The following is an 11,071-nucleotide window of genomic DNA, read 5'->3' as shown; positions in this document are numbered from 1 at the left end:
TATCTCCTTTATGTTGCTTCTATATTTTGTTGTAGATCTACTCTTGTTCCTTCTATTTTCCTTCAATTCAATTTGAGGTAATTCATAATAAATGTGTTTCTTTTGATTATTGTTGTTAATTCATTGCAATAATTGTTGATAGATTTCATTCTTGTTATAGATTTCATATGCTTTCCTTTTATGCCTCTTATGTGTTTGTTAAAATGCCTCTTTTGGTTTTAGTGTAGATTTTGTTCCTCTTGGCCTAGGTAGAGTAATTAGTGACTCTTGAGTTATCTAATTCCTTTGTTGATTGATAATTAGAAGTTGCTAATTGATTTGAATGCCTCTAAAGCTAGTCTTTCCTTTAGGAGTTGATTAGGACTTGAGGAATCAAATTGATTCATCCACTTGACTTTCCTCCATGGTTAGAGGTTAACTAAGTGGTAGCAATGAACAATTTGTTGTCACAATTAAGAAGGATAACTAGGATAGGACTTCTAGTTCTCATACCTTGCCAAGAGCTTTGTTAGTTGTTAGTTTATTTTCTTTGCCATTTATATTTTTTTGTCTAAAATCTCAAAAACCCCAAAATAACTCATAACCAATAACAAGACACTTTATTACAATTCCTAGGGAGAATGATCTGAGGTTTAATACTTTGGTTTATAAATTTAGGGGTTTGTTTTAGTGACAAACAACTTTTTGTATGAAAGGATTATTGATTGGTTTAGAAACTATACTTGCAACGAGAATTCATTTGTGAAATTCTATACCATCAAAAATCCAATCATCAGGGGGGGCATTCGTTGAGGTAAGAGCATGTTGTTGTTTATGTTAAAAATATTAGGAAGTGGATACGTACTCATGTGTTGACTAAAAATGTAGACCGTATGCATCGACAAGAAAAACAAAAAGAGAAAAACAAAAAGAAAAGAAAAAGAAAAAAATGAAAAAAAATAAATATATATAGAAGGAAAAGAAAAAGAAAAGAGAAAAGAAAGAAAGGAAAAGGGGACAAAATGCCCCAAAGTAAGACTCAATAACAATCAATGCATATGTGTAGTGAGTAAGAGTGAATACATGAGTATGTGAAAAAGTGAGGAATGGGTAGTTAGGTTAGTACATAACTGTATAGGATGTTATATAGGTTAGGTGGGAAGCTTAGGTTAATCAAAGAACTCAAATTTTAGTCCACTTAGCCAAATATATAACCCTACCTTGACCCTAGCCCCATTACAACCTAAGGAAATACCTCTTGATATATGTATGCATGCATATAATAATTGTTGATTGTTAGAGGAAGAACAAATTTTGGAAAGCATGAAATAGAGGAGAATTGAGAGATTAACCCTATACACCGAGCGAATAGAGTGCAAACACTTCCGGTGAGGGTTCAAAACCCAATCCCTTGTTCTTGGCTCTCACGAGCGTTTTTCATACAAGTTGTGCGCATTTCATTTTGATGGTTAAAATTGGTAGAATTCATACGTTGCTTATCATTTTGCCCTACGCGCATATGTTTGCTCTTGGAAGATTGATTTGCTTGTGATCAAGTAGATAATAACACTCATCTTAGTTGCATTCATATAGATAGATTGCATTTCATGAATCTCATTCTCTTGTAATCCTTTGGTCTTTTGCTCTCCTTTAGCATGAGGATATGCTATAGTCTAAGTGTGGGGAGGTTGATAAACCCCGTTTTTAGGGTTTGTCTTGTATGGATTTTGAGGGTTTATCAATGATCTTTCACACTTATTCCTATAAAAATGCATGACTTGGGGTTCCTTTTCCAACTTTGCTTCATAGATGAAAACATGCTTCTTTTACATCAAATAAGAAATCTTTTAACCCTCCTCTATTACCATTTGATACCGTGATCCGTTTGTTAAGTGATTTCAGAGCTTATATGTCAAGGATGGCTTGGAAGAGGGTGATGAAGCATGCATAAAGGAAGGTAGCATGGAAAATGGAGCCTTGGAGTTTTAAGCATCGACACGTATGCGTGCCTTGCGCATCCGCATGGATGTGCGCCATTGAGACCAGCACGAAAGAGCCAAAGCCAGAAGCCGACACACTCACTCGGTGGTGCACAAAATTGTGAACATCAATGGCGCTATCAACATGGTACGCTCAATTGCAATCTCAACTCTTTATCACAACTTCTCACAACTAACCAGCAAGTGCACTGGGTCGTCCAAGTAATAAACCTTACGCGAGTAAGGGTCGATCCCACGGAGATTGTTGGTATGAAGCAAGCTATGGTCACCTTGTAAATCTCAGTCAGGCAGATTCAAATGGTTATGGATGATTTATGAATGAAACATAAAACAAGGATAGAGATACTTATGTAATTCATTGGTGAGAATTTCAGATAAGCGTATGGAGATGCTTTGTCCCTTCCGTCTCTCTGCTTTCCTACTGTCTTCATCCAATCCTTCTTACTCCTTTCCATGGCAAGCTGTATGTTGGGCATCACCGTTGTCAGTGGCTACAGTCCCGCCTCTCAGTGAAAATGGTCCAAATGCTTTGTCACATCATGGCTAATCATCTGTCGGTTCTCAATCAGGTTGGAATAGAATCCATTGATTCTTTTGCGTCTGTCACTAATGCCCAGCCTTCAGGAGTTTGAAGCTCGTCATAGTCATTCAATCATTGAATCCTACTCAGAATACCACAGACAAGGTTTAGACCTTCCAGATTCTCTTGAATGCCGCCATCAATTCTAGCTTATACCACGAAGATTCTGATTAAGGGATCCAAGAGATATCCACTCAATCTAAGGTAGAACGGAGGTGGTTGTCAGGCACACGTTCATAAGTGAGAATGATGATGAGTGTCACGGATCATCACATTCATCAACTTGAGGAACAAGTGATATCTTAGAACAAGAACAAGCTGAATTGAATTGAAGAACAATAGTAATTGCATTAATACTTGAGGTACAGCAGAGCTCCGCACCTTAATCTATGGTGTGTAGAAACTCCACCATTGAAAATACATAAGAACAAGGTCTAGGCATGGCCGAATGACCAGCCTCCCAATGATCTAAGAACTAGACGTCCAAAGATGATCGTCAGATCTAAAATTGATCAAAAGATTAAAAATGATCCAAAGATCGAAAAATGCAATAGCAAAAGGTCCTATTTGTAGAGAACTAGTAGCCTAGGGTTTACAGAAATGAGTAAATGACATAAAAATCCACTTCCGGGCCCACTTGGTGTGTGCTTGGGCTGAGCATTGAAGCATTTTCGTGTAGAGACTTCTCTTGGAGTTAAACGCCAGTTTTTATGCCAGTTTGGGCATTTAACTCCCATTCTTGTGCCATTTCCGGCGTTTAACGCCGAGCATTCTTGAGCTGATTTGGAACGCCAGTTTGGGCTATCAAATCTCGGGAAAAGTATGGACTATTATATATTGCTAGAAAGCCCACGATGCCTACTTTCCAACGCCATTGAGAACGCACCAATTGGGCTTCTGTAGCTCCAGAAAATCCACTTCGAGTGCAGGGAGGTCAGAATCCAACAGCATCTGCAGTCCTTTTCAGCCTCTGAATCAGATTTTTGCTCAGGTCCCTCAATTTCAGCCAGAAAATATCTAAAATCACAGAAAAATGCACAAACTCATAGTAAAGTCCAGAAAAGTGAATTTTAACTAAAAACTAATAAAAATATAATAAAAACTAACTAAAACATACTAAAAACATACTAAAAACAATGCCAAAAAGCGTATAAATTATCCGCTCATCACAACACCATACTTAAATTGTTGCTTGTCCCCAAGCAACTGAAAATCAAATAAGATAAAAAGAAGAGAATATGCAATGAATTCCAAAAACATCTATGAAGATTAGTAATAATTAGATGAGCGGGGCTTTTAGCTTTTTGCCTCTGAATATTTTTGGCATCTCACTCTATCTTTTGAAATTCAGAATGATTGGCTTCTATAGGAACTCAGAATCCAGATAGTGTTATTGATTCTCCTAGTTAAGTATGATGATTCTTGAACACAGCTACTTTATGAGTCTTGGCCGTGGCCCAAAGCACTTTGTCTTCCAGTATTACCACCGGATACATACATGCCACAGACACATAATTGGGTGAACCTTTTCAGATTGTGACTTAGCTTTGCTAGAGTCCCCAATTAGAGGTGTCCAGGGTTCTTAAGCACACTCTTTTTGCCTTGGATCACAACCTTATTTTTTTTCGTTTTTCTCCCTTTTCCCCCTTTTTTTTTGTATTCACTACTTTTTCTTGCTTCAAGAATCATTTTTATGATTTTTCAGATCCTCAGTAACATGTCTCCTTTTTCATCATTCTTTCAAGAGCCAACATTCATGAACAACAAATTCAAAAGACATATGCACTGTTCAAGCATACATTTAGAAGTCAAAGTATTGCCACCACATCAAAATAATTAATCTGTTATAAAATTCAAAATTCATGTAATTCTTCTCTTTTTCATTTAAGAACATTTTTTCATTTAAGAAAGGTGATGGATTCATAGGACATTCATAACTTTAAGGCATAGACACTAAGATACTCATGATCATAAGACACAAACATAGATAAACATAAGCATTAAAATTCGAAAAACAGGAGGTGTTGATTTGCTCCCAATAGTTTTGTGGAGGAAAGTGCATCCCTTGAGGCATCTCAGGGATTTCATGATGAGTGGGATCTCTTGTTTGCTCCATCCTTTTCTTAGTGATGGGCTTGTCCTCATCAATGGGGATGTCTCCCTCTATGTCAATTCCAACTGAATAACAGAGGTGACAAATGAGATGAGAAAAGGCCAACCTTGCCAAGGTAGAGGACTTGTCCGCCACCTTATAAAGTTCTTGGGCTATAACCTCATGAACTTCTACTTCCTCTCCAATCATGATGCTATGAATCATGATGGCCCGGTCTATAGTAACTTCAGACCGGTTGCTAGTGGGAATGATTGAGCGTTGGATAAACTCCAACCATCCCCTAGCCACGGGCTTGAGGTCATACCTTCTTAGTTGAACCGGCTTCCCTCTTAAATCTCTCTTCCATTGAACGCCCTCTTCACAAATGTCTATGAGGACTTGGTCCAACCTTTGATCAAAGTTGACCCTTCTAGTGTCAGGGTGTTCATCTCCTTGCATCATGGGCAAGTTGAATGCCAACCTTACATTTTCCGGACTGCAATCCAAGCATTTCCCCCGAACCATTGTAAGCCAATTCTTTGGGTTCGGGTTCACACTTTGATCATGGCTCTTGGTGATCCATGCATTGGCATAGAACTCTTGAACCATTAAAATTCCGACTTGTTGAATGGGGTTGGTAAAAATTTCCCAACCTCTTCTTCGGATCTCATGTCGGATCTCCGGGTATTCACTCTTTTTGAGTTTGAAAGGGACCTCGGGGATCACTTTCTTCAAGGCCACAACTTCATAGAAGTGGTGTTGATGCAGCCTTGAGATGAATCTCTCCATCTCCCATGACTCGGAGGTGAAAGCTTTTGCCTTCCCTTTCCTCTTTCTAGAGGTTTCTCCGGCCTTGGATGCCATAAATGGTTATGGAAAAACAAAAAGCAATGCTTTTACCACACCAAACTTAAAAGGTTTGCTCATCCTCGAGCAAAAGAAAAAAGAAGAGAGTAGAAGAAGAAGAAATAGAGGAGATGGAGATGGCTTTGTGGTTCGGCCAAAGGGGGAGAAGTAGTGTTTAGGTTGTGTGAAAATGAAGGAGTGAAGATGGGTTTATATAGGGGTGGAGAGAGGGGTAGGGTTCGGTTATGAATGGGTGGGTTTGGGAGGGAAAGTGGTTTGAATTTGAATGGTGAGGTAGGTGGGGTTTTATGAAGGATGGATGTGAGTGGTGAAGAGAAATATGGGATTTGATAGGTGAGGGGTTTTTAGGGAAGAGTGGTTGAGGTGATTGGTGAATGGGTGAAGAAGAAGAGAGAGGGTGGTGGGGTAGGTGGGGATCCTGTAGGGTCCACAGATCCTGAGGTGTCAAGGAAAATTCATCCCTGCACCAAGTGGCGAGCAAAAATGCTCTTTATGCCAATTCTGGCGTTAAACGCCGGGCTGGTGCCCATTTCTGGAGTTTAACGCTAGCTTCTTGCCCTTTCCTGGCATTTAACGCCAGTCTGGTGCACCTTTCTGGTGTTAAACGCCCAGAATGGTGCCAGACTGGGCGTTAAACGCCCATTTGCTACCCTTACTGGCGTTTAAACGCCAGCAGGATCTTCCTCCAGGGTGTGCTATTTTTCTTTCTGTTTTTCATTCTGTTTTTGCTTTTTCAACTGATTTTGTGACTTCTCTTGATCATCAACCTACAGAAAACATAAAATAACAAAGGAAAATAGATAATTATAACATTGGGTTGCCTCCCAACAAGTGCTTCTTTAATGTCAGTAGCTTGACAGAGGGCTCTCATGGAGCCTCACAGATACTCAGAGCAATGTTGGAACCTCCCAACACCAAACTTAGAGTTTGAATGTGGGGGTTCAACACCAAACTTAGAAGTTGGTTGTGGCCTCCCAACACCAAACTTAGAGTTTGACTGTGGGGGCTCTGTTTGACTCTGTTTTGAGAGAAGCTCTTCATGCTTCCTTTCCATGGTGACAAAGGGATATCCTTGAGCCTTAAACACAAAGGATTCTTCATTCACTTGAATGATCAATTCTCCTCTGTCCACATCAATCACAGCCTTTACTGTGGCTAGGAAGGGTCTGCCAAGGATGATGGATTCATCCATGCACTTCCTAGTCTCTAGGACTATGAAATCAACAGGGATGTAATGGTCTTCAATCTTTACCAGAACATCCTCTACAAGCCCATAAGCTTGTTTTCTTGAATTGTTTGTCATCTCTAGTGAGATTCTTGCAGCTTGTACCTCAAAGATCCCTAGCTTCTCCATTACAGAGAGAGGCATGAGGTTTACACTTGACCCTAAGTCACACAGAGCCTTCTTAAAGATCATGGTGCCTATGGTACAAGGTATTGAAAACTTCCCAGGATCTTGTCTCTTTTGAGGTAATCTCTGCCTAGACAAGTCATCCAGTTCTTTGGTGAGCAAAGGGGGTTCATCCTCCCAAGTCTCATTACCAAATAACTTGTCATTTAGCTTCATGATTGCTCCAAGGTACTTGGCAACTTGCTCTTCAGTGACATATTCGTCCTCTTCAGAGGAAGAATACTCATCAGAGCTCATGAATGGCAGAAGTAAATCCAATGGAATCTCTATGGTCTCTTTCTGAGCCTCAGATTCCCATGGTTCCTCATTAGGGAACTCATTGGAGGCCAGTGGACGTCCATTGAGGTCTTCCTCAGTGGCGTTTAATGCCTATTCCTCCTCTCCAAATTCGGCCATGTGGGTCATGTTAATGACCTTGCATTCTCCTTTTGGATTCTCTTCTGTATTGCTTGGAAGAGTACTAGGAGGGAGTTTAGTAACTTTCTTACTCAGCTGACCCACTTGTGCCTCCAAATTTCTAATGAAGGACCTTGTTTCATTCATAAAACTTTGAGTGGTGTTGATTAGATCAGAGACCATGGTTGCTAAGTCAGAGTGGCTCTGCTTAGAATTCTCTGTCTGTTACTGAGAATATGATGGAAAGGCCTTGCCATTGCTAAACCTGTTTCTTCCACCATTATTGTTGTTAAAACCTTGTTGAGGTCTCTGTTGATCCTTCCATGAGAAATTTGGATGATTTCTCCATGAAGAATTATAGGTGTTTCCGTAGGGTTCTCCCATGTAATTCACCTCTTCCATTGAAGGGTTCTCAGGATCATAAGCTTCTTCTTCAGATGAAGCATCCTTAGTACTGCCTTGTGCAGCTTGCATTCCAGACAAACTTTGAGAAATCAAATTGACTTGCTGAGTCAATATTTTGTTCTGAGCCAATATGGCATTCAGAGTATCAATCTCAAGAACTCCTTTCTTCTGATTCGTCCCATTGTTCACAGGATTCCTTTCAGAAGTGTACATGAATTAGTTATTTGCAACCATTTCAATGAGCTCTTAAGCTTCTGTAGGCGTCTTCTTCAGATGAAGAGATCCTCCAGCAGAGCTGTCCAATGACATCTTTGACAGTTCAGATAGACCATCATAGAAGATACCTATGATGCTCCATTCAGAAAGCATGTTAGAGGGACACTTTCTGATCAATTGTTTGTATCTTTCCCAAGCTTCATAGAGGGATTCTCCTTCCTTCTGTCTGAAGGTTTAGACTTCCACTCTAAGCTTACTCAATTTTTGAGGTGGAAAGAACATTGCCAAGAAGGCATTGACTAGCTTTTCCCAAGAGTTCAGGCTTTCTTTAGGTTGTGAGTCCAACCATATCCTAGCTCTGTCTCTTACAGCAAAAGGGAATAGCATAAGTCTGTAGACCTCAGGGTCAACCCCATTAGTCTTGACAGTGTCACAAATTTGCAAGAATTCAGCTAAAAACTGATGAGGATCTTCCAATGGAAGTCCATGGAACTTGCAATTCTGTTGCATTAAAGAAACTAATTGAGGCTTAAGCTCAAAGTTGTTTGCTCCAATGGCAGGGATAGAGATGCTTCTCCCATAAAAATCGGGAGTAGGTGCAGTAAAGTCACCCAGCACCTTCCTTGCATTGGTGGCATTGTTATTATTTTCGGCTACCATGTCTTTTTCTTTGAAGATTTCTGTTAGATCCTCTATAGAGAGTTGTGCCTTAGCTTCTCTTAGCTTTCGCTTCAAGGTCCTTTCAGGTTCAGGGTCAGCCTCAACAAGAATGCTTTTGTCTTTGTTCCTGCTCATATGAAAGAGAAAAGAACAAGAAAATATGGAATCCTCTATGTCACAGTATAGAGATTCCATGAGGTGTCAGAGGAAAAGAAAATTAGAAGGAGGAGGTAGAAGAATTCGAACTTATCAAGTATGATGGAGTTCGAATTGTGCATTGAAGAGGGGTGTTAGTCCATAAATAGAAGGATGTGAGAAGAGGGGAAGAAATTTTCGAAAATTAATTAAAAAGATTTTAAAAACATTTTGAAAAATACTAATTGATTCTTGAAAACTAAGAGTGGAAAAGAAATCAAGTGATTTTTGAAAAGGATTTTGAAATCAGAAAATAAAAAAGATATGATTGAAAACTATTTTGAAAAAGATGTGATTAAAAGATATGATTGAAAAGATATAGTTTTTAAAAAGATGTGATTGAGAAGATATGATTTGAAAAACAATTTAAAAAAGATTTGATTAAAAAAATTAATGACGTGGCTAACAAGAAAAGATATGATTCAAACATTAAACCTTTCTCAACAGAAAAGGCAACATACTTGAAATGTTGAATCAAATCCTTAATTGTTAGCAAGTATTTTTGAAAATGGAAAGAAATTGATTTTGAAAACATATGTTTGAAAAAATATGATTTGAAAAAGATTTGATTTTGAAAAACTTTGAAAACTTGAAAAAAATTTGCATTAAAAACAAAATCTTGCCTCTAGTGCCACCATTCTGGCGTTTAACGCCCCAACCAGGCACCCTGGCTGGCGTTTAAACGCCAGTTTTCCTTCCTCACTGGGCGTTTTGAACGCCCAGCTTTTTCTGTGTAATTCCTCTACTGTATGTTCTGAATCTTCAATTCTCTGTATTATTGACTTGAAAAGACACAAATTAAAAATATTTTTTGGATTTTTAATGATGAGGTATAATCAAAATGCAACTAGAATCAAATAAACAATGCATGCAAGACACCAAACATAGAAGTTTGTATACTACTGACACTAACAAAATGAGAATGCATATGAGAAACAACAAAACACTCAAGACAAGAGAATTTAAAGATCAGAGCAAGGAAATCATCAAGAACATTGATGAGCGGATAATTTGTACCCTTTTTCGCATTGTTTTTAGTATGTTTTTAGTAGTTTTAGTTGAGTTCTTAGTATATTTTTATTAGTTTTTAGCTAAAATTCACTTTTCTGGACTTTACTATGAGTTTGTGTATTTTTCTGTGATTTCAGGTATTTTCTGGCTGAAATTGAGGGCCCTGAGCAAAAATCTGATTCAGAGACTGAAAAGGACTGCAGATGCTGTTGGATTCTGACCTCCCTGCACTCGAAGTGGATTTTCTGGAGCTACAGAAGCCCAATTGGCGCGCTCTCAACGGCGTTGGAAAGTAGACATCCTGGGCTTTCCAGAAATATATGATAGTCCATACTTTGCCCAAGATTTGATGGCCCAAACCGGCGTGGCAAATCAGCCTCAGAAATTCCAGCGTTTAACGCTGGAACTGGCATAAAACTTGGAGTTAAACGCCCAAACTGGCATGAAAGCTGGCGTTTAACTCCAGAAAAGGTCTCTACACATGAAAGCTTCAATGCTCAGCCCAAGCACACACCAAGTGGGCCCGGAAGTTGATTTTTCTGTCATTTACTCATTTCTGTAAACCTTAGGTTACTAGTTTACTATTAATAGGATCTTTTGACATTGTATCAGTACCTCATGACACTTTACACGTTTCTTTGTGTACTTTCCACGGTATGAGTCTCTAAACCCCATGGTTGGGGGTGAGGAGCTCTGCTATGTCTTGATGGATTAATGCAATTACTACTGTTTCTTATTCAATCATGCTTGCTTCCATTCTAAGATATCACTTGTTCTTAACCCGGATGAATGTGATGATCCCTGACACTCATCATATTCTCAACTATGAACGTGTGCCTGAAAACCACCTCCGTTCTACCTTAGATTGAGTAGATATCTCTTGGATTCCTTAACCAGAATCTTCATGGTATAAGCTAGAACTGATGGCGTCATTCAAGAGAATCCGGAAGGTCTAAACCTTGTCTGTGGTATTCTGAGTAGGATTCAATGATTGAATGACTGTGACGTGCTTCAAACTCCTAGCAGGCGGGGCGTTAGTGACAGACGCAAAAGAATCAATGGATTCTATTCCGGCCTAACCGAGAACCGACAGCTGATTAGCCATATGCTGTGACAGAGCATAGGAACATTTTCACTGAGAGGATGGGAGGTAGCCACTGACAACGGTGAAACCCTACATACAGCTTGCCATGGAAGGAGTCTTGCGTGTTTGATGAAGAAGACAGTAGGAAAGCAGAGATTCAGAAGATGGAGCATCT

At 39.2% G+C, this 11,071-nt stretch overlaps 1 non-coding gene across 1 annotated transcript; it reads left to right on the top strand.

Moving 5' to 3' along the window:
- Positions 1 to 8,093: 8,093 nt before the first annotated feature.
- LOC130983590 (small nucleolar RNA R71) lies at positions 8,094 to 8,201 on the top strand. Its single transcript, XR_009087573.1, has one exon. It is a non-coding gene; the product is annotated as a small nucleolar RNA R71 (small nucleolar RNA).
- Positions 8,202 to 11,071: the final 2,870 nt, after the last annotated feature.

The sequence above is a fragment of the Arachis stenosperma genome, chromosome 5 (genome assembly GCF_014773155.1).
Source record: "Arachis stenosperma cultivar V10309 chromosome 5, arast.V10309.gnm1.PFL2, whole genome shotgun sequence".
Classification (NCBI taxonomy): domain Eukaryota; kingdom Viridiplantae; phylum Streptophyta; class Magnoliopsida; order Fabales; family Fabaceae; genus Arachis; species Arachis stenosperma.
The sequence above is the reverse complement of the archived record's forward strand: the minus strand, read 5'-3'. Positions and strand labels throughout refer to the sequence as shown.